We start from the raw sequence: 25,884 nt of genomic DNA on the forward strand, positions 1-25,884 counted from the left end.
CATCCTTGGTAAGTTTCAATCTAGTACACATAGGAGTTCCAACTAGTTTTTAGTCTTCCATAACAAACTTTTTTAGTATCTCCTTGATGTGTCTAGATTGAGTGATGTAGATACCATTCTTACTCTAATGAATTTGAAGACCAAAAAAGAATTTTATTTTTCCAAACATTAACATTTCAAATTCCTTGTTCATTTGTTCTAAAAATTATTTACAAAGATCATCATTTTTTGTGAACAAAGTATCATCTACAAATATTTCTGCCAAAACAATCTTATTATCTGGTCCTTCCTTTATGTATAAACTATTGTTATCATTAGTTCTTTGAAAACCAATATAAATAAGATAGTTATGCAATCTTTCATACCATGGTCTAGGTGCTTGTTTTAGACCATACAATGCTTTATGCAATTTACAGACCATGTCCTTCTTGTCTGGATCAAAAAAACCTTCATGTTGTTCAATGTAAACCTCTTCATCCAATATGTCATTGAGAAATGTTGACTTGATATCCATCTGATAAACTTTGAATCATTTGTATGGAACATATGCAAGTAAGGTTCTAACACCTTCCAATATTTCAACAGGAGCAAAAATCTCTCCATATTCTACACCTTATTCTTGAGAGTATCGTTTGCATACCAGTCTAGCTTTGTTCCTTGATGCCTTACTATCTTCATTTAACTTGTTTCTGAATACCCACTTAGTTTCAATCACATTTTTGTCTTTAGGTCTAGGTACAAGAGTTCATGCTTTGTTTTTCTCTATTGGTTCTATCTCTTCATTCATAGCTTCAATCGAACTTTCATTTTCTAATGCATCTTTGAAATTTCTAGGTTCAAAATCAGCAAGTAAACAAGTGCCTTTCAAATTACTTCTTGTCATTGTTCCTTATGATTTATCTCCAATGATCTAATCCAGTGCATGATGCTTCCTGAAATACTTGGCTAACATAGGCTCCTTGCCCTTTAAATCAGTTACATTTTTATCCTTCTATGCTTCAACTTTTGGTTCTAGTTTTGGTTGCTCAAGCTTAGTAGGTGTTAGCTCAGTTTGAAGTTCCTGTGGCTCGGTCACTAAAGACTCCTAATTGACAAGTGTATTTGGCATTGTATTAGGTTCAATGTAAACAAATTTCTATAATCTTTAGGTTCCCTTTTTCTTTCTTCTTCAGTTCTTTCTACAAACTCATCAACTTTCACATGTGCACTTTCCATGACTTTATGAGTAGACAAATTCAAACATCTATATGCTTTACTTTTGCAAGAATATCCCAAAAATATTCCTTCATCATCCTTTACATCAAATTTTCCTTTTTTAGATTCTTTCAAAATGTAACATTTGTTTCCAAATACTTTTAGGTAACTTACATCAGGTCTGTAGCCATACCATAACTCATAGGGGGTTTTTAATGAGTCCTTTTTCAGCTATACTCGGTTTAAGTTATGAAATACAATGCTAATAGATTCCTTCCAGTATTTGATAGCAATGCTCTTCTTAATCATCAGTGTTCTTACACAGTCCATGATAGATTTGTTCCTTCTTTCTGCTATTCCATTTTGTTCAGGAGTTCCAGGTGCTGAAACTTGTCTTTTGATTCCCTTTTCAATGCAAAAGTTATTGAACTAATGTGAAATGAATTCACCACTTCTGTCAGACCTAAAGAATTTTATTCTTTTTCTTTTTTTCTTTTCTACTCTAGCCAAGTACCATTTGAACTTTTCAAATGCTTTTGGTTTCTCTCTTAGGTACATGACATTCATCATTCTTGAATAATCATCAACAAAAAGAATGAATTTTTTTCACCAATATAACTTTCAATACCAATAGGTCCACACAAATTAGTATGCACAATTTCTAAAATTTCTTCAGACTGATAGTTCTTGCTTTTAAAACTAGTCTTTCCCATTTTGCCAATTTGACAATTCTTGCATAGGCCAACTTCAACTTTCTTTATGTTAGGAATGCCTCTTACTTTCCTAAATTTACTTATTTTTACCAAGTTTCTGAAGTTTACATGACATAACCTCCTATGCCATAACCAAATTTCTTCAACTTGAGCAATAAAACATGAACATTGACCAAGTTCATGATAAAACAAGTTACCTTTTGTTTGAGTGCCTAATCCAATCAGCTTACCTTTGCCATCTAGCAATCTTGTTTTTTCATGCATGAATTCTACTTTAATATCCATTATTGAATAGCTATGCCACACTCAATAGATTTTGCTTTAGTCCTTCTACCCAATATGCATTATCACATACAAGTTCCTTGGTCAGTGAGATTCTTCCTTTTCCTTTTATACAACACGGTTCATTGTTACCAAATCTTAAACTGCCACCATCATAGTCTTCAAAATGTTCAAACTTAGTTTTATCACCAATCATGTGATGAGAACAACCACTATCTATAATCCATGTATCATTTCTACTCATATGAGAAATGAGTGCCATTTCTTCATCATTATCAGACTCATCTTTTATAGCAATGTAAACAATTTCATCTTCTTCTTCATCATTGAAATCATTAGAATCTTTAGCCATGAAACATGTTTTCTTACCTTTATCCTTGAATGATTTGAAGTCTTTCTTGCCATTTCATTTGTGCCCTTTCTTCTCATCCTTGTTCTACTTATTTGGGCACCTAGCAGCAATATGTCCAATTTCTTCACAAGAAAAACATATTAGAGGAACCTTACCTTTGTATTTCTGTTTGCCTCTTGAATATTTCCTTGCTAGCAGAGCTTCAACCACTTCAAGATCACTGTCTAAACTCTATTTTGATTCTTCATCACTATCTGATTGAGGATCCTTTATCTTATTGCCTTTTTCTTTGTGTGAAAGATTGGCTTCAAATGTTGATTCAATGTTCTTGGTAGTTGGAACATAATTATCATAGTTGTCTAGCTTGAATGCATTCAATCTTCTAACTATGGCCTCTAAATTTATCTTATGATTTTCTTCACATCTTCTTTCTTGAATTGTAGAGAATCTGATTGCATAAATAGGAAATAGAGTTCTAAGAACTTTACTTACAATTGTCTCCTCCTTGATATCTCCTCCAGATGCTTTGATTGCACTAACACATGTTTTAACTCTTTCAACATATTTTGCAATTTTTTCATCCTCTCTCATCTTTATTTGATCAAATTATCCTCTCAAACTTTCTGCTTTGGCTCTTCTCACATTATCATCTCCTCCATAGATCTCTTTCAGCTTGTTCCACATTTCAAAGGTAGTTATGCAATCCTCGATGTCATCAAATTCTTCATAACTCAGAGTAGATTCCATATCTATCATCATGTTGTTGTGATTCTTCTTTTTAGCAATATCATTGATAGATAATGTACCAGCAGGCTTTGCATATTTTTCATCAAGGTACTTCAGTCTTGAATCACCATTATAAGCCAGATGAAGTCTCATCAATCCTTGCCATGCTGAGAAGTTTTCCTTGCTAAGTCTTGGAATTCCCCCCTCGTAAGACATCCTGGCCTTTAGCTTAGATCCTTGAAATCTTTTCTTGAAAGTGCCAAGAGCTTTGATACTAATTTTTGGGATTATAGATGGAGTAACTAAGGGTGGGGTGTTAGGAAAAAACCATGGACAGAAATAAAAAACTACATGCAAATATAACCAATAACAGAAAATAATAGAACACATAGAAATAAACACAAGGCACCAAGATTTAACGTGGTTCACCCAATCCCTGGGCTACGTCCACCAAACAGCAAGTCCGATCTTATTACAATCCAGTGATTACAACCTGATTACAATCCATAATCCCTTACAGCTCAATACCGCCGCAAGAACCAATTTCGTATCACCACATATAAAAAAACCCAACCCTAAGCCCTTTTTATACAAGTATTAAACCACTTTAGGGTTATAAAGTATGTACAGTACTTTCCTGATCAGTCACCACAATCTAACAATCTCCCACTTGGGAACTGATCAGGCTCCACACTAAACAACAATATCCCACTTGGAGACTGATCTTGTAGCAATACAACTACCGCATGGGGCTCCCACTGGATCAAACCACCCTGGACTCTGCTGTTCTTTTATTCACATTTAGTCTAAAAGACCAACTGAAGCTGAAGAGGAGTTTAGCTTCTCCCTTGTTACAACCTTTGTCAACATATCTGCTAGATTTTCATTGGTATGTATCTTCTCCAGCTTTAACTGTCTATCCTCCAAAACTGACCAAATGAAATGGCACCACAACTGTATGTGTTTGGTCTTAGAATGCAGAGCTGAATTCTTAGCAAGATGAATGGCACTCTGACTATCTGTGAACAAATAATTATCCTTCTGAGGATGTCCCAATTCTTTAAAGAAGAACTGAAGCCATATCATCTCTTTGGCTGCCTCTGTAGCAGCAACATACTCTGCCTCTGTAGTGGAGAGAGCATTAATCTTCTGTAGGCGAGAAACCCAGCTCACGGTTGCCCCACCAACAGTAAAGACATAACCTGTAGTACTCCGCCTGGTATCAATATCTCCAACCAAATCTGAGTCAACATAGCCCTGTAAATCAGTAGTAGAACCCCCAAAGTGTAAACACTTATTGGATGTTCCTCTCAAATATCTGAGAATCCACTTGACAGCATTCCAATGCTCAAAACCTGGATGACTCATATACCTGCTAACGACTCCCACTGCATGTGCAATATCTGGCCTAGTGCATACCATAGCATACATCAAACTTCCTACAGCTGAAGCATAGGGTACCTTGGACATCTTATCCTCCTCTTCCTATGTCTTGGGACACATCTCCTTAGTCAATTTCAAATGACCAAGTAAAGGTGTGCTGACAGCTTTAGCATTCTCCATAGAGAAACGTTGCAGCACCTTCTCAACATAATCAGCTTGAGATAGCATCAATGTTCTATTCTTCCAATCTCTGGAAATCTTCATACCAAGGATTTGTTTTGCTGCCCCCAAATCCTTCATAGCAAATGCATGTGCTAATTGGCGTTTCAGCCCCTTAATATGATCCATGTTAGACCCAGCTACAAGCATATCATCAACATATAAACATAAAATAATGTAGCTATCATCATCCAACATCTTAAAATAAACATAGTAATCTGAATGACACCTATTATATCCATGCTCATGCATAAAACTGTCAAATTTCAGATACCATTGCCGAGGTGCTTGCTTCAAGCCATATAAACTTTTCTTCAATTTGCACACTAAGTTCTCCTTACCTTTGACCTCAAAACCCTATGGCTGAGCCATATATATTTCTTCATCCAAATCACCATGAAGAAAGGCTGTTTTAACATCCATCTACTCTAAATGCAAATCTTCAGTAGCCACAAGACTTAAAACAGTACGAATAGAAGTCATTTTAACAACAGGAGAAAATATCTCATCAAAATCAATTCCCTTTTTCTGTGCAAATCCTTTTACAACTAACCTGGCCTTAAATCTTTTCTTACCTCCTTCCTCTTCTTTCAACCTGTAAACCCATTTATTCTGTAAAGCCTTTTTACCTGCAGGCAACTTGCACAAATCCCATGTCTTATTTTTCAGCAAAGAGTCCATTTCATCTTTCATTGCAGACTCCCACTGAATCTTAGTATCCACCTGCACAGCTTCATCATAACTTTTAGGTTCACCAGCATCAGTAAGTAAAATAGAATACAAAGAGGGAGAAAACCTTTGTGGAGGTCTAATTGGCCTTGTTGACCGTCTAACATTCACTGGTGTGTGTGGTATTTGTTGTTGCAATTGTTGCACATCATGAGGAATGGCTGGAACATCAGCTTTTGGAGTATCATCCAACACTACATAATCATCTTCTTTCTTCTCATGTTGCTGCAACAGATCTTTGTACAACACTTTTTCATTGAATATGACATCCCGGCTTCTTATAATTTTATGATTTTCAAAATCCCAAAGTCTATAGCCAAATTCATTAATGCCATATCCAACAAAGACACATTTCTTTGATTTAGCTTCTAGCTTGGTTCTATTTTCAGAGTCTATATGAGAAAAAGCTTCACAACCGAAGGTCTTGAGAAAAGAATAACTCACCTTCTTACCAGTCCATGCTTCCTCTGGAATACCACAGCCCAAAGGAGTAGAGGGACCTCTATTAATCAAATATACTGCAGTATTGACAGCCTTCGCCCACATGTGTAAGGGCAACCCAGCATGCAACCTCATGCTCCTTGCGCGCTCCATTATAGTCCTGTTCATGCGTTCAGCCACTCCATTTTCCCGTGGAGTCCTTGGAACAATTTTTTGTCTACAAATACCATTAGTGGAGCAATAATCTTCAAATTCATGACTGCAATACTCACCACCATTATCAGATCTGAGACATTTTAATTTCTTACCAGTCTCATTTTCAACCAAGCATTTCCATTTCTTAAAAGTTTGAAATACATCAGATTTCTGTCTAAGGAAATAAACCCATACTTTTCTAGTTGTGTCATCAATAAATGTAACATAATAATGAGAGCCACCAAGGAAAGATACCTGAGCCGGTCCCCATACATCTGTATGCACAAGCTCTAATTTCTCCTTTTTGTTTTCCTTCCCTGTCTTTACAAAACTCACTCTCTTTTGTTTTCCATACACACAACTTTCATAGAAATCCATATTCACACATTTTAGACCTGGTAAAGCTTTCCTTGAATGAAGTACTTTCATACCTTTCTTACTCATGTGCCCAAGTCTATTGTGCCACAGCGCTGTATCAGAATCTACAGCAGCTATTTGTTCTCCCTGCTCAACTGCAGTAATTGTTCCTGAATATTCATTTTTCTCTGAAACAATCAAAGTAGAAGGAACAATATGACTTGTACAAAGATATAAGGTGCCTACTTTCACACCTCTTTCTACTACAAGGGAACCTTTTGAAACCTTCCAATTTTTATCATTAAAAGTAACTACACAACCCTCATCACCGAGTTGCCCTGCTGAAATTAAATTTTTACTTAATTTTGGAACATGTCTTACCTCATGTAGTAGCCAATGATTCCCATTCTGCAACTTAATCTTAATTTTTCCCTTTCCAACAATTTGAGAGGGTTCATTATCCCCCAAATAAACAAGCCCAAAATCCCCTTGGACATAATCAATGAAATAACCTCTATGAGGTGTAGCATGAAAAGAAGCACCAGAATCTAAAACCCATGAATCATCAACATTCTCTAAAGACAGAAGCAAAGCATCCTCTTCGGATTTGTTACTTACCACATTTGCCTCTTTGTCTCCATCTGATTTATCTCCTTCATTTTTCTTTTGAGTCCAGCAATCTTTCTTTTTGTGCCCTGGTTTCCCACAGTACCAGCAATCATTTGGTCCTCTTGATTGAGACCTCCTCCCCTTTGACTTTCCTCTTGATTTCCCACGATTTCCAGAGTTACTTCCTCTTTCAGTCGTTCTGCCCCTGCTTTGTGCATTTAAAGCACTTCCTGATGTAGATCCACCTGAGGATTTTCTACGAGTTTCCTCACTTAAAATAACACCGATCACATCATCATATTTTAGGGTACTAGATCCAGGAACAGAATTACTCACCGCCATTACCAAGCCATTCCAGCTTTCAGGCAAAGAATACAAAATCAAGAGAGCCCTAATTTCTTCATCAAAATTGATACCCACAGAAGATAATTGACTAGTAATAGTATTAAACTCATTTAAATGATCTGCAACAGATCCACCTTCTGCCATTTTCATATTAAATAAATGCTTCATGAGAAATACCTTATTTGAAGCGGAGGGCTTTTCATACAATGTCGCTAGGGTTTTCATCAAATCTTCTGTCGTCTTTGCTTTTGTAATATTAAATGCCACCGATGGTGCCAAGCATAACCGAATGCTTCCGAGTGCCTTTCTGTCCAAAAGATCCCATTCAGCCTCTGACATAGTTCCCTGATTCTTGGCTTTTCCTTCCAACGGCTTCCATAAATCCTTCTGATATAAATAGTCTTCCATTTGCATCTTCCATAACTGGAAGTTCTTCCCATTAAAACTGTCAACCCTCAACTTACCCTCATCTGCCATTGCTCCCACTCAACTGTGAGACTCCCACTTAACCGTGAGACTTTCCTGCAGAGGATAACTGAAAAGACAACCTTTCTCTGATACCACTTGTTAGGAAAAAACCATGGACAGAAATAAAAAACTACATGCAAATATAACCAATAACAAAAAATAATAGAACACGCAGAAATAAACACAAGGCACCAAGATTTAACGTGGTTCACCCAATCCCTAGGCTACGTCCACCAAACAGCAAGTCCGATCTTATTACAATCCAGTGATTACAACCTGATTACAATCCGTAATCCCTTACAGCTCAATACCGCCGCAAGAACCAATTTCGTATCACCACATATAAAAAATACCCAACCCTAAGCCCTTTTTATACAAGTATTAAACCGCTTTAGGGTTATAACATGTTGGCGATGCCCCGAACCCCACTATTTATGAAGTATGTACAGTACTTTCCTGATCAGTCACCACAATCTAACATGGGGGGTGAATTAGTTACTACAAAAAAAATCCATAGATCCTTTAGATGTTTTAAATAACTAGTTACTATTGATACTCGGTAAACACAAAAAATGTTGTAACTCGATAAATTAACTTGTTATTGATCTTCAAGTATTCATGCATGCAAAAGTAAATAAAATGAACATGAGAGACACCAAATTTAAAGTGGAAATCCAATATGAAAAAAACCACCGAGTAACTAGCTACCAATTTTCACTCTTCTGAAGTGAGCCCTATTAGGAGCCAACCCTGTTAAAGGTTATAATACACACTGTTAGGAGTGGCCTTGCTAGAGGTCTTTAGAAAAATTTAACTAAATTGTCACCTTGTTAAAGGATTTACAAAAATGGTTGTTAAACCAACTCTGTTAAGAGATTTTGAAATCACTGCTATAATGGTTAGAAGGTAGCAATGAATTGATCTGAATAAGATGTAACTAAATTTGTTGATTATAGATCTCTATTCTATACTATTAGATCCTATTTGATCAAATATATCTTTGTTACTCCTCAATGATCTCTGATCATCCTTCAAAATTTTCTTTCACAATAATTAGTCTTCCTTCTCATACACATTACACGAAATCCATTACTTACACTTAGAATTCACAACTTGACTTCTTATATATACCACTCAAACTATCAAGTTAGCTCATTCATAAGTTACATTTATCAATAAACCATACATCATTCGGCTAGAAATATTATTTTAAACAAATAAGCTTTATTTTACAAAATAATGAAATCCTTCACTGGCCCACCTTGCTTGGTAAATACTACTTCTAGAAATAATTTCCTGAGTTAACTGTCTTAACTCGATTAACATTGCAACATATGAAAAATCCTTTGCTTGCCGAGTTCACTCAATAAGAACTAAATTTCCTTTGTTGTCCATGAAAGCTCTGTTAGAACTATTTCCTGCACTATTTTCTCTTGATGACTGAGTTTGCTCGGTAGCAACTAAATTTCTTTTGCTAACCTTGAAAGCTCAATAGCAATTGAATACACAAGGTAAAGCCTAAGAATGCTTGGTAGACACTGTAAACCTTCTTTTTAACTTCTGAGCTTGGTACACTCTATATTTTGCCTTCTTGACCAACTAAGCTTGGTAGACTTTGTCTGATGACTAATATGACATTTGTGTAACATCAAAGACAACACAAAATTGAACAATTGTATCCAACATAATGATAGTAATGGAGGAAAATAAATCCTTTCTGGATAAATACTCTGTTAATGTTTAGAACCCTTTGACATAAGTATCAAAAATAGGAAGATAATAATTATAATAAAAAAGGGGGAGATAAAACAAAGGGGTAGATAGGAAGATAAATTTTCAGCCACAAGGAAATTATAACTACAAGGGAAGATGTGTGAAAGGGGGAGTAAAACCAAAGTAGGGTAGATAAAATAGAGTAGATAGATCAGAATCAACATTCAGTATGAGATAAATCGAGCATGAGAAGTCGTGGATACAACAATGGCACATCAACTCAGGGAGAGATACAAATTTTCAAGTTTTGTATATATGCTGAACAAAATGTATATTATACTCAAAAATATTAGATTCATCTTGTATAGTTAAGTGTTTTTGACATTCATGTCAATGGGGGAGATTGTTGGTCTTAGATTGGTTTTGAAAATTGAGTGTCAACACACTTAAGAAAATTTCTTAGTTGATGTTGAGTTATAGTATGTGTTGAGCTAGAAATTCAACAAGTGCCAAGTCATTTAGATGCTGAGAAAGTTTCAACTACTGAGTGATAATAGATGCCAAGCTAGTATAGATGCCGAGTAAACTATTAGGTGTCGAGCAAGATAAAATTCCTATGTGTGCTAAGCATCAGTAATTAGTAAGTGTTGAGTAGCACAAAATCAACATAAGAGTTTGTGCCCTCACAAACCTAGATGTAAACCATTTTTAAGATGACAAAAGATGAATCTCAAAGGATCTAAATGATAAGATCAAATCTTTTTGATACCCTATGAAATCAACATGCAACCAAAAAAAAAAATGGAAATAATTGAGCAAGAAAGATGGATGAATCTCAATTGTAGATTCATAGCTATAACCCTAAGTCTCAAAATTTTTTTAAGGAAGTCAAAACCCCATAATTTAGTATTGAATGGAATGCATGAGAGAATGCTAGTGAATTTTGAAGGGAAGTGAAAGGGGTGAGAAGTGTTAGATTAGGTGAAAAACTAATCTCCCAAGAACACCTGCATGCATAAAAATGTCACATGGATGAAGCAAAGAATAGAAGCAAAAAAAATTTATGGAGGCCAAAAAGCCAGATCTATCTTATGGACATGCAAAGAGAAATATCTCATATAATCCAATAAGTGAATGAGAAAATACAAAGAGGTGAATCCTTATAAAGGAATCACGAACCCGAAAAGGGAAACTAAATCCTAAAAAAGCTAGGGTTGCACAATATAATTAATAAAATATTAATTATATACACCTACAAGATAGCTTAAACAAACTAGAGTAATAGGCAACTTAATTAATTAAATCAAAGTGATTTAATTAATAAGTTAGAACAAATAATTACTCTAACACCCCCCCTTAAGCGAAGCTTGGGAGGAAGCTAACCTAGCACAGCTATGAAAGCAAGAAAAGATGGGTCCCGGCAACAAGGCCTGATTAGGTACCCAAATACAAGAAAAAGAACTAGATGAAGGAAACTAAGCCTCCAATCTAGGAAATGTCCCAAAGAAAGGAACAAGAAAGAGTATGAAGCATCTTTGAAGCATGAAGCTGCAAACACTGTTAGAAGAAACTACTGGAACCCCCACTGAAATAGTGCATGACCAGGTTGAGAAGACAAAGTCTGAAGAGCTGATCAATTGAAGAGGTGACCTCCAAAAGTAGGAATGAATGAGTGTCTATATATTAGATGAACCATCTCACCAAAATGCATAGGTGCCTAGCTGTTGCATCCACCTAGTACATAGGAACAAAAATTGAATACGTAGATCACTCAACTGAACCAAGGAAGCAAAAGAGCCAACAAGTGAACCCCCCCATAATGTTGAACAGGGAGAGGGGTTACAAGAACACTAAAATGCAATGCCAAAAAAATCTACAAGAAGAAGAATCAGGAACACCAACAGTGCAATAGAATTACAAGCACAGGATAAAGGGCGGTGTCATCGACACACTGCATGGGCTAATGTCATGGAAGAAAAATTCACTTGACAAAGGTGGATGAGCACAAAATGGAAAAACATCATGAACCCCCATGGAACTTTATAAAATAGTGCAAGTACAAACAAACACAAGGTGTACAAGATCCCAAATATGCAAAAGCAGGCACTTTATCTCAGTGCGTTTACAGAAAAAAATATTCAACAGAATAGAAGCATACAATACTCAGAAGTCGGAAAGAAGAGTGAGCCAAAAGAATATAAGAAGAGATCTAGGACCTGTAGAATCCAAGTAGTCCGCTAGAGTGCGAAACTGCAAAACTCAGAGGAGAAGGAACCTAGATTAGAATCTAGATAAAAGACCCCTACAACTGAATAACTCACAGAACTAGCTTTCCAATGATATCTGGTGGGAAAATCTCTATAAAGAGGAGAAATAGAGAAAACCACATGGGAAAAACCCTACTCCAAGAAGAGATAGCAAAGAATGTTCTAGAAGAAGGAACAAAGATATCAGAAGAGAATCATTGAAGCATGAAGAATCGCAGAACTCTGTCAAAATGCTGATCAAAGGAACCTCCATGGAAATAGAAGGCATGAACCATCAACCAAAGAAGCATAGAACAGTAATATAACCTCCCCTTAAGGCAGGTGAGGTGACAGGCAGCTGAAAAGATGGGCCTAAAATCTCCTACAACATAGGAGCCAAACACATCAAGAGTGAGGTATAAACACCAATAAAGGCACGCGTCATCGACACTGCATGAGAAAAATAGAGAAAGAGGGCCTATAGGTGGCAAACAACTATCCCCCCCATGGAACTTTATAAAATAGTGTGAGTACAATGAATCACAATGATTAAAAGGATCTTGAAATGCAAGAGTGGCACTTTATCTTAGTGTGTTGCATAAAGATGCTTACAATGAATATAAAAAATGATAAAAAAAACCATAAGGCTGAACCAACAGAAGGTAGAGCCCAAAATAAAGCAACTGAAGCAACAAAATCGATCTCCAGACCTGAAACAATCAGGATATCCACTAGAATGCTAAAATGCAAAAGACTAAATAAGATGTGCTTAGAATAGAATTTGGAACAACAACTAGCATCACTAGAAAGAGCACAGAAATAGCTTTCCATCGATATAAATAAGTCCAAAATTGGAGATCGAAAGCTCAAGATATGCCTCCCGAAGTGCAAAATAGAACATCCAGCTTTGACTGCCAAAATAGGCAATTGAACTGCATCAAAACCCAAAAACACCTATACCAGCATCTCCACCTCGAAACCAGGTTTTTGGTGCATTTTTCGGATCAAAAAACTACATCCGTATACTCGAGTTACGGAGAAAAAACCTCCAGGGCCTCCGAATGTAAGAAATTTTTTTTTTTTTTTTTAATAAAAAAAAAATTATAAAAAAAAAAACTTCCACCACTAGCGCACCACCGACGGAGCAGTGGCTGGGTGGTGGGAGGGTAGAGGCTACCACAGGTGGGGCACGGTGGGAACCACCGGCAGAGCCGCTGCGGGCCACTGGTGGAGCCACCGGCGGAGCCGCTAGCGGTGGCTGCTAAGCGAGCCACCAGCAGTGACCGCTAGTGGTGACCACTGTGATAACCGCAGTGGAGCCACTAGTGGTTAGATAACCATGGCAGCAAAAAAAAGCCATAGAATGATTTTTTTTGCAATTTTTTTAAATTTTTGATGCCTCATACTGTGTGTAGGGAGCCGTACGGCCCTGTCAGACAAATTTTTTTTGCCTCCCAGACCAACGGTGTCCAAAATTGATAAATTTTATATGGATTCTAACTGGAAATGGACTTCCGGATCCAATTGAAGCATCCGTTTGAGCCCAAAGTGCCCCAATTTTTTTTTCTTTGCAAAAAAGTTGTCTGTACGACCTCCCACTGCTCCAAAAAATGCAACTTCTGAAATGCTTCAACAAACCATGAACAGTGAGCAACAAGCTAGCTATGATACCATGTTAGATTAGGTGAAAAACTAATCTCCCAAGAACACCTGCATGCATAAAACTGTCACATGGATGAAGCAAAGAATAGAAGCAAAAAAAAATTATGGAGGCCAAAAAGCTAGATCCATCTTATGGACATGCAAAGAGAAATATCTCATATAATCCACTAAGTGAATGAGAAATACAAAGAGGTGAATCCTTATAAAGGAATCACGAAACTCGAAAAGGGAAACTAAATCCTAAAAAAGCTAGGGTTGCACAATATAATTAATAAAATATTAATTATATGCACCTACAAGATAGCTTAAACAAACTAGAGTAATAGGCAACTTAATTAATTAAATCAAAGTGATTTAATTAATAAGTTAGAACAAATAATTACTCTAACAAGAAGACTTAGAAGAAAGACACCATTGCTCAATCTATTGGTGAGAATAGAGCAATAGCACTTTGAACAAAGTCATATAAGATCAAAGGAGTAGATCAGATTGGATAGAACAAGGATTTGAAATCAGCAATTGAGGATTGTAAGTTATTAGGTCAACACATTCTACTATACTTTCTAGCCATTATATTGGGAGAATGAAAATCTCATGAAGATAGGTTGGTTTAATAGCCACATTGTAAATCCTTTAATAGGGTGAAATTCCAACTAAATTTTTGTAAATCCTTTAGATAGGTCACTTTTAATAGGGTGTTAAAGCCTTTAATAGGGCAGGCCTTTCATAGGGAAGACCATTGATGATTGTCAAACTTTGTAACCTTAACAAGTTATATATTATTGTAGTGATAAGTTGTGGGTGTCATCCCCACCCCAGTTTTACCTTCTCATTTTGGAGGGTTTCTGGGTGAGCAAATATTGTGTTGTCTATTTTCATGCATGCCTTTAATTTCATGCTAATTAGATATGTTAGATGCATGTATTGATTTCAGTTAAAAATTTGTATAGCTTAAAGTTTAGTACTTCTGATTCACCCCCCCTCTCAGAAGTATTCTTCCCACTTGTAAATTCCAACACATTCATGTCTCCATCTCCAATATCTGGTTAGCTTGGAAAATCCTTCAAGCAACTACTCTTCAACTCTTCTCTGCTCCTTGTTTACAACCTTTTGCTCTAGTTTTCTAGTCAACACAATTAGCAATTGCTAACCTCTCTAGGTTAATTCTTATGGCTCCATAAATAGGTATCTTAGATTTTTTTTGGTTAAAAATCATTGTTGATCTTAAGGTCAGGTTAGATTCATCAAATGCTTCCATCATTTTGTTTCTTGCCTTCTCCTTCTGGATACTTCCCAAAACTTTTCTTTGAATCCATGCCTAGGAATGCTCAAAGATAGTTTCTCAAATATCGAATGCTCTATCTCATAATATTTATCCTTCATGTGCTTTTACCAATCCAAAAATTCAATATATATCCAAGACAAAAATATACTCTTGTTATCTTTCGTAAGTGAAGAACAAAATCCATGTTGTTATCAATCCACTATTTCTCACCTAAACATAAATCTTGTAAAGTATCTACCATTTTCATACACTCTTTTTGCAACTTGACAAATTCCACAATTATTCATAAATTCATGAATATCTATATATAACTAAGGAAAAAATCACCTTTCCTTATGAAAATGTAATGTCTTATGAATGCCAAAATGTCTAGCTAAAGCTAAACCACTACTATGTTGATCTTTTATCAAATTAGTTCTCATCGATCTCCTTGGTATATATAGTTGAATTCCTTTAAAGAACATGTCATCTTAGACAAAATTATCTTCATAGTTACTCAATTTATTTGAAATAGGTGATGATGTGGGTGCAAAGTAAAAATCTTAGGGTCAATTGCATACAAATATCTCATATCATCAAAACCAAGAACTTCAATCCTCATTTCAATCATAAGGATCATCTTCTACTCAGTACAACAAACACTTTGTTAGGCACTGCACTCTTATAATTTATCATTAATGTAAAAATGTATAATACTCATCCCATTTCATATGTGGGTAAGTGCAAGAATTTGGGTATCACTTTTGGGCAAAAAGTGGAAGTGTTTTTCCTATTTTTGAAATTTCTTGTCAATGGATGTCAAAATTTGATGCATTTAGAGATTGAATATAAAAAATCTTTAGAAATAAAAATTGTAGTGTTCAAAATCTACCTTTTAAATATGTAATTTATTTGTGTACCCATATGATAGATTACTTTTGGTATGGATCTTTAAAAACCACTTTTTCAAAATGCCTATTTCGGGACCATACCACACTCATGTACAAACACCATAATTTGACACAAATAAATGAAGTTTTGTAAATCCTTTAAACGAAGTTACCTAATAGACCAAAAATTGATGATAATATTTTTCTTTAATTTCTCATTGAATAGTTTTTTATTGTTAATTTTTAATTGGCTATAAAGATAAATTTTAAAAACTCTTGTATAGGGACACCATGATTTGATCAAAATTTCACATTTTTCAAAAAAAATTAACTTCAAAATAATGTCATGTAGATTGATGATATATAAATTATTTTAAGAAATATCATAAAATAAAAAAGTTATTAAAGTTTTAGTGAACCTTGTTATTTTACATTAAGGTACCACCTTTGATTAAAAAATAATGAAAAAATAGTAAACAAAATCATAACACTAAAAAACTATATTTTTGAAATTAGGATGGTGAGATCTCTAATGGGTTTTTATTGTAAAAAAAAATTATCGAGAACAACCTCTAAAAATTATGGCAAGACATGAATTTGTCAAATCAATGCCTTAGCCAAATCTTGAGAGGTCAAGGCATAGGCTTGGTTGCACCAAGCCTATCACAAACCAAAATCTGAGGCTAGAAAAAAAAATCCTACCCCATGTTGTAAGAAATGAGAAACAGTTAATTAAATTTCAAAAAATGGGTACCCATTTTGAAAAACTAAAAGAAGCATTGAGAATCTCGTGTAACATTAAAATTTAAATTTTTTGAAACATGTAACCATTTTTTAAAAGTAAAAAATGGACACCTAATTTTAAAAAATAGGTACCCATTTTTTGAAACTAAAAAGTGAGCACCAATTTTTTTTTTAAATGGGTGCCCATTTTTTAAATTTATGATTGGGTACCCAAACCTAATATGGGTACCCATTTCTAAATGAGTTGGATCTCCATCCAGGGACTTCTGTGGAATTGATACCCAACTTCTTGCTTCTACCCATATCTCTAATTCAACTTATGATGACTAGCTAAATACTATAGCGCCTTATGGTTAGTATACAACAAGAACTCTTTAGACATCAAATAATGTCTCCATTTAATGAATTATTGAAATATATCATAGAAATTTGATCATACAAATAATACTTCCTTTTTTCATCATTCAACTTTTTAGTAAATAAATCAACAGGTTTACCTTTTTGACTTAACAAAGATACTATTTCAGTATCATGTGCATCATGTGCATCACATTCAACTTATGGAAATAAAACACAACATAGGAAATTCAACAATCTTATGCTTTATATTCTCAAAACTCTTATCAATTCCATGTTTCACTTAAATTCTCTTTGATATACTCTCATTATCTTAGTCATATCATCTCAAATTGAACTAAAATTTCTAATGGGCTTTCTACAAAAAAACTCGCTAAACCATGAAACAATCTTACCTCACTAACATTTTTGAGTGCAGGGCATTAAATAATTGTGTTAACCTTTTCAAGGTCCACATCCAAATCATCATCTAAAATCACAAATCCCAAATACACAAGGTCTTCTTTAATGAAAGTATACTTCTTCAAATTAATTAGAAACCTTTTCTCTTTCAACCTCTGTAATACTTGTCTAATGTGTAACAAATTTTCTTCTCTTGTTTTACTAAATATTATAATTTCATGCAAGGATTTCTTAAAAATGTATTCATTAACCTCATAAAGTTATTTAGTGTATATAATTAGTTAAACCAAAAGGCTTAATCAACCACTCATAATAATCTTCTCTTATCTTGAAAGTAGTCTTCCATTCATCACCTTGTCTAATTCAAACCTAATGATACTCACTCTTATGGTTAATCTTTGTAAAATATATTTCTCCACTCAAACAATCCATTCTATCATCCATTATCAGTATAGGAAGCCTATACTTCACCATTTCCTTGTTTATAACTCAGGAGTCAATACACATTTTCCATTTTCTATTATTGTCAATTTTCAACATAGCTAATACTACACACAGACTTATAATTTATCTAATCAATCATTTCTACAATAATTCCTAAACTTGTTGGTTAACCTCTTCATTCTTGGTTGGTGTCAATTATTGTGGTACCTTATTTTGTAAAAATAGCTCCAAGAATCAAATCCATGCAATGAATAATGCTTCTTATTTTTGGTAAACCATCAAGTACATTATCTAAAATGATTTCCTTGTACTCATTGAGAAGTTCTTTAATTTTTGTTGGAAGTCAGTGTTCTATTTCCCAACTTAGTTTATTAAGCATTTTAGTAAAAAAACACTATTTTTCTTCATATACTTAACAAACTATCTACCTTCCATCGTGTTGGGACGAAAAATTGCATGCTTCATTTTTTAGTCCCATTTTAAAATTTTGAGAAAACAAGCCCCATAAATGCTTTTGATGAGATTGTACCTGACTGTCAGTATGAGGCCTAAAAGGTGTTCAATGTTTCTAACACCTTCCATTCAGCCCGTCTACCTGTTCCATGAAGATAAATCATCATTCTGAGCTATTTGGCAAAGTCCCGTTTTGAGCCAATATCAAATATTCATTTTCACCTTAGTGTCAAACAACGACAGGAGGCTATGTTTGCATTTGAATATCTTTAACCCAGAAATGTGTCATGACCCGCCAATTTGGGAGTGTCTAATATCCATACCTGAGAGCCTATGTTTTAGATTTCAAATCATTTCGAGTCTGTTTGACTAGGTTTTGAATCCCTCAAAGTTGGCAATTTAATGTTTTCATGCTGATGCACTTTGCACCTAATTCTGGGAAGCCCTATTTTACATGCTGCAACTTTTGACCGGTTGACCGAAATGCCAAAATTACTTTTGCATTAAATTGTAGACATCAAAGACTTCCTATGTTTCAATGTTCAAGTCTTGACAAATCCGTTTGACTAGTTTTCAAACACAATTCCAAATGGAATTTCTAAAGTTTTACTGGTGTTAGCATTTGTAGATTGATTGGAACCCCTGTTCGTGACATCATAACTCCTAATCTGTGATTTTTTGAGATCGAATGGATTGTACCACTATGTTGTCCTCCAAAAATAGTACAAGTGTGTCAGTTTTCAGAACTTGATGAATCCATCTTCACACTTTTCTAGGGTCAATCCATTTGTAAAAAATCATTGTCTTGTTTGTGTTTCTAGTTGCAAAATTTTGAGTAGCCTACTTTGAACGTCTATCATTTGCACCCAGTTATTTTTCATGAGCCTAAATCATAGATCCATAATGTCCTCATGACAAAGAATGAGTGTCCCATTTTTCTTTTCCCCATGTGCTCATTTGCCTAGTTTTCCAAGCCGATTCCATACCCAGTTTGTTGTTTTCTGACATGTTTTCTTGCAGGTAAATCTAAGAAGGCAACTTTGATAGTCAATATCTTTTGACCTCAAATTCGTCATAAGACAAGATTTGATAGGCTGAAAGTGTGGGAAACAGAGATTCAATGTGCCATTTTTCAGAGCCTAGTCAGTTGTCCGATTCTATTTTCAAAGGTAGTCAACAGACCTCCTGACATCAAATTGACAACTTCTAGAAAAATGAAAAATAATGTTTAAATGATCAAATCGATGCTCAAAATCAATTTTAGTGAGTATTAGAAGGTCACTGGGCCATTTTGAGGATTCAGTTGCCTAATAATGAATTTTTTTTTAGTCAAACCCACTTTGAGGCCTGACTAATTACATTAGAATGCTGAGATGTAGATTAGAAATGGGAAATGCTTGAGCAGAAATAAGAATTTCTTGATCATTACATCATCCTAGTAAGAATGCAAAGCTTTGTGAATTAGAGTGAATTGTATAACTTCTTGACTCACAAATGATCATAAAAGTATTTACTGAACATGCATAGAGGGGTTGTTGCAAGTCACCACACCGCTGCAAAAACAACTGCAATAGTTATAGTCAGAGAAGCACATTGAAAATTTCAAAATGATCAAGAACCAAAATATAAGCAACAGAGAAGAAAGTATAAGTAAAAGAAAAAAGGAATGGTACACCTACTGATCATGAAGAGAACACACCTCATGCAAAAGGAAAGTGGAAGCTTTAGCTATTTGCCTAGCACTGTTAAATGGTAGGCTTGAGGTTCAAATATAATTGATTCTACAAGCATTTCAATGAGCATTTTAGTCTCTTTTCAAAGTTGAGAAGGGAGACATTTTCAAAAGAAGATTTCATGTGGCTAAATATAAGTTTGGACCCGCAGTCAACAGCAAAAAAGCTCTGGGCAGTGCCAGTCAATAAAAGCAAGCTCATGCTAAATTGGTAGGAAAATGTTTGAAGAGGGAGGATGCCAGGAGAAGGCCAGATAAAAAGAGTAGGAGCCAGCCAGTTTATAGCCTACGCAGGCATGGAGCTGCCATGAAGGGAGTCAGGAAGTTTTAAAAATAGGAAGGCGCCATGTTTGGAGTAAGAAGCCCGTGCATGCAAGAAGGGAGGCATCTTCATTAGCAACCGCTGGGCAGTAAAAAAGGGGAGTAGATACATCAAAGATAAGATCCCCCACATTGAAAGAAAAATGCAGGGGATCCAAAGTCAACGTATTAAACAAAGATAGCGCAGAGCACAAGGAGAACTCATGAAAAAGAACCCATGCATTTTTAAAAGGAAATACGCCTCAGTCAAAGGTAGCAGACTGGGAGGCAGTTAATGATGAGAATAATCCACACATTAAGTATAAAGATCATGCAGCCAAACAGAGGCATCAAAGCTGCAGCTTGAAAGGGCAATCAAAAAATGAAGCCGTAGATCATTAGGAAGAAGCCGCTAAGAAAGGAAGCTCCACATGAGCTACAGGTAAGATGAATGATTGCAAACTGCCATGGAAGGCAATCACGTTATCATGAAGGAGAGGATGGCATTAAAACCAAAGCACAGATACTCCAACACCATAGTTAAAAGGGGTGTGAACAAAATTCTTAGAACAGAGCCATCCATGGCAATTAAAACATAAAACTCTCACACAGCAAATAAAAAAGAATGCCAAATGAAACCCACGCCTTTTTAAAATAAAAGGATATGCTACGCACCAGTTGGAGGAAATCTTGCACAAATAGAGGCAAGAGCAAGTTTGTAAATGCCAAATGAAAGGAGGTAAGAAGCACGGAGATGCCACATAAAGAATGGAGGCTTAGTTTTAGACTAGAGAAAGGCACCATAAAAGGCCAGAGTAGAGACCCTTCACAGTGGTTGTTCTGAAGGTTTTTCTTGTAGAGAGTTACAATGTTAAATCCCACATTTCTTGTGCAGTTAGCTTCTAAAGTGTTTAAATAACATAACACTCACAATGATGACTATCTAATAAGATAGGTTTTTATGGAGCCATGCGACCATAAGTGGGTCTAACCTTAACATTGGAGGTTAAATTTTCAACAGCCATGCAAGTCAAAGCCGATGACATCAGTAGAATAAGGTGATCAAAAACTCAAAATTTTGGCTAGTCACCACTTTGCTAGCCGAAAAAATTTGGGAACTCCGATTGGCAAAGTGGCAAGGTTGCCGAAAACTCAAAAATCTAGTGACAGCGAACAAGATCCAATGGGTGTCACTATTTCACCAAAGTAGAAGAGGCACGAGAATCAACATGGCAAAGTAGCGAGAGGATGACACATGACACATTCAATGGTTCTCGATATCTCACTAACCAAAGTTGCTCACCAGTTAAACATGGTGAAATGGCGAGAAGATGACACATGGCGGATGATGTAGACCATGTAGGCCAATCAAATACTGCCATGTGGTAGTCGGTCAACCAGAGGTTGACCTCAAATTCAAAGGGTCAAGGCAATATTGAGGAATTAAAAATAATAATATTTTATTATTTTTGATTAAGGGGTTTGTATGTGAACAAGTTTTAAAATCAAAGGGGCTTTTTAATAGAAGTTTGAACCTTAGATTATTTTAATTTTTTGGAAAAATTTAAAATATCAAAGTTGCAATCTTGAACACTCTTAGTAGAGGAGTGATTTTCAAATTGAGATTCTGGGCATTTTCGGAAGGCTAGATATGCACTCCAATAAATTGTTGGAACTGGGAGAACCTGAACTTTTTGAATTTGGAGTTTGTTTTTGCACAGGTGTTTCCTGGTTCAAGATATAGGCCATTTTTTGAAATCTGAGGCATTGGTGGCAAAACAGGCTGAAATCATCATGAAGTATCAGAATCAGTTACAGGGTAGTTTTGAAGACCTTCTGGAATTTGAACGTGAAGAAAATCAACTTGGGATTGTTTTCTTGTCTTCTCAAGACCATTTTAACTAATTTGTTACTTTTCCCCAAGTTCATTTTTACACCAAAATCAGTTACTCTTCTCATCATTAGATTTTGAGATATTTTGATGCCTTTGAGAGGTAGAATGAAGAGGATCTGATATGCAATTGTAGAGAGAAGGGGGAGAGAGGTTTTTTCATCTTCTTGAAGGCGAATTCTGAAGGGACACTTGTCAACTGCAAATTCAATCCGAGAATTGCCCTCTTCATATTTATTCTTTCTTCTCCTCTGAAAAAAGGTTGGTTGGTTTTCTAATTTCTAGTTCTTGGAGCTTCGCTCAGGCTGTGAAAGCCACACACCCAACATTTCTCTATGGTATTGAACATCATTTTATGTTTTATGCAGATAGTTCTATTCTGTTAGGTGATCTATGAGTTATTTTCTGTACATCTTTCATGTATTTGATTTCAAGGAAAACAAATAAAGTGCAGAAAAGGGTTTCCAAATTCAATTTGAGTCTTGTCTCCTGTTTATGGATTTGTAATCTTTCTAGTTTGTGATCAAGGATCATAGATTAGGTTGCATCTCATTTTGGAATGTATGTGGTTAAAATGTCTTGCATATGGATCAAAGAGCCATGTAATTGCTTGGTATTTATCATAGGGTTTTTCAAATTTCATGGTGGGATAATTTGAGTATGAGATTCAAATCTAAAGCAGATGTCTGTTCACAAGGTGAAGGATAGATCATGGATCTAGATGTAGTAATGTGTCTCAAATTTCCAAAATATGTATGGTTATAATTCATTTAATTTCCCAATAGATAAGGCACTGATCATAAATAGGATTACTAGATTTTGGTGCTCATATTTGGGTCTTGCTAATATCAACATTATTAATCAAACTCTTTTCCCTTTCATGTTGAAGAGTTGTAATAGAATGCCCTCACTCATCTTATGAGATTCCTAGATCTGCATTTAGCTACTATAGATTGATGTTATTTCATGAGTTATCAGGAGAAATAAGGGTTTTATCTGATTCATGTTAGATTTGGTGTATGCTTTGACAACTGGTACCATATAAAGAATCTACAGGTCTACCCGCCTAGGTTTTGCAGAGCCTAAAGTAGAACAAGGGTCATGCCTTATAGTTGGCCTATTGTCAGGAATGGCATGTTGAAAATGGGAGTTAGCTGCCCCTAGACTTGTCAATTCCTCAATGGAACAATTGAAAACCCTCCAGTGTTTTCAAACACCAACACATCAAAAATAATTTCTGAAATGTGTGTATCTCACCAATAGATTCTTTAATGAAAGGTAATAATATTTATTTCTTCCCATCAACCCAAATAACATATTTATAAAATTATCCTTCATGTATAGTACATGTCCATCATATTTCCAAGGTATACTCAACCAAATATCACAATAATCCATAGGCATAATATCACACAATACTTTATCATAGCACTTATTGCATTTTTATATTCACAAAGCATTGTGTAGTTACCATCAATGTATGCTCATCCTTGATCCATAGAATCTTATAGGGTCTCGAGTGCTTCAATCTTCCCAACTACAAGTTTGAGATTATATCTTTAGATGCCAAGTTTTCTAAACTCCTACTATCAATGATCACTTTCAACACTTTATTTACAACTCTCAAACTAGTATTCAAGGAATTATTTCCTATATGATCATCTTTAGACATCCATAGTAATCTTCTTTATACATTAGGTTACTTTCATTCTCAAATTTATTCAATGAATCTTCATGTATCAAAGAATCTATGAGCTATTATTGATCCTTTTACTTGGGTTCCTAAATTTAAATGATCTATGCCCTTATTCACCATAATAGTAAAAATTTCCTCATAATTGTCCTCTATTATAGCCACCTCAGTAATTATTGCATGTACCTCATGATGAATTTTCACCTTTCTGTGTAGTCTTCTCTTAGTCTCCAAATTTCCACTCAATTTTTCTCTTGTTGTGTTTTTTCTTTCCTAATAAGATCTATTAGTACCACCATAAGATCTTCCTCTACCTTGAGGGAATCTACCTCCTCTCCCTCTATGTCTTTTTTCATATCTTTTATTCTATTTCCATTTATCTTTTAGGGTAAATTAATAAGATTCTTCAATACTTTGCATCTTAACTAAACTGATACCCTCTTATATAAAAGTCATCAATCCATTCACATATCTGGAAGAACTTTTCTCTTCATCTTCCATATATCTAGGTGTGATATTGAATCTATAAAATTCCTCAATGTACTCTTTCACAAGGCTATCCTTTTGCTTTAAAATTTTCATTTTCCTAACTAGGTTAATCTAATAATCACAAGGTAGAAAATTTTCCTTCATCTCTTTTACAATCTTATCCAATATCTTGATTTTAGTTTTACATCTTTTCTATTTGTCTTATTGTAAATTATTCCACCAAAATGATGCATGACATTTGAGCTTTTAGTCTACAATTTTTACCTTCTTCTCAATTTCTATGCTTTCATACTCAAAATACTTCTACACCTCTATAATCCAATTCATCAACTCATTTGAATTGAACTTACCATTATACTTAGGAGGGTTGAATTATGGTGTAGACTTATAATTTTCAATGCCTTCAACAACCTTTTATCTCCCTAACCCATCATGTGTACAAGTGCAACCTTCTCTTGCACTTCTTCAATTTAATCATCAATATAGTCATCTAGATAACTTTCATGGTATTGGGTCATCTCAAGTATCTAACCTAGAAATAATCTACCTTAGCATATTAACCAGTCCCAGATATGCATCTCTCCTTCCATAAACCATATTGAAACATTATGTGGCTATAGGTTAAATGACAATATGTCACCCCACAACAAATTAGCCAAATAGGGTTTACAAGAAGGAACCTATAGCACCTAGACCTAAACATCACTTTCATACCATCTAGTGCAAGAAAGGCTAGGTTAAATGGGGCTGAGTTCTTACCACAATACCCAACCAACACTACTTAACACAACACAAATAAAAACATGGGAAAGGACAAAGATAAAATACAAGTTTGATTCATATAATTATTCAAAATATATATATTTTGTACTATAAGGCCTTTCTAGAAATAGCCAATAAAAAATAAAAAATCATGAAATTGTCATGATACAAGTGATATCCACAATCTCTATAATTTAAATCCTTACTTCTTCCACTATCTCCCAAAACTACCCTAAACCTACAATATGAGTTGCTATATATAATAGATTAGATAGACCAAAGAAAATTCTAAATCTAGCATAGGATAAAGAAACAACCCAAGATAGGTACACACACTTCCCAATGAAAGACTCCTTTATTTAATGGTCACCCAAATATATATGCACAATCAGTCCACAAATTAGAACCAACACAAAACCACATGGTGAAGTGAGGAACTAAGAAAGAAAAACACCAAATAGAAGACACCAAGCCAATTTGGAAACATCAAAAAAATACCACCACTCATTGATAATAGAAACCAACCAAGTTTGTGATATAAAAACTCTACTAAAAACACCAGGGAAAATATTGAGAAAACAAAACAAAAGGTAACTAGGCATAACTACAAACCTACCAAGATACACAATTGCCAAAAACCCAAAGATGCTCCTACACCAATCAATTATTTTCAAAACTAACTAGAAGACATAATGTGTATTATGAATCTTCTATCATTTATGATAAATACTAGCATGTATCTTTCTATTTTTAATTCTAATATATATTTGATAGGTACCATGTGTTTCTTAGTATTGGTTAGTTTACTTATTTGTGCATTTGGTAAGTT

At 34.9% G+C, this 25,884-nt stretch overlaps 1 pseudogene; it reads left to right on the forward strand.

The window, feature by feature from the left end:
* The window catches only part of LOC149535606 (TOM1-like protein 3), a 161,867-nt pseudogene extending 139,742 nt beyond the window's left edge, over positions 1 to 22,125 (forward strand).
* The last annotated feature ends 3,759 nt before the right edge of the window (positions 22,126 to 25,884 follow it).

This window comes from Cupressus sempervirens, chromosome 10 (genome assembly GCF_028749045.1).
Source record: "Cupressus sempervirens isolate cs-2001-9-10 chromosome 10, ASM2874904v1, whole genome shotgun sequence".
NCBI classification, from domain to species: domain Eukaryota; kingdom Viridiplantae; phylum Streptophyta; class Pinopsida; order Cupressales; family Cupressaceae; genus Cupressus; species Cupressus sempervirens.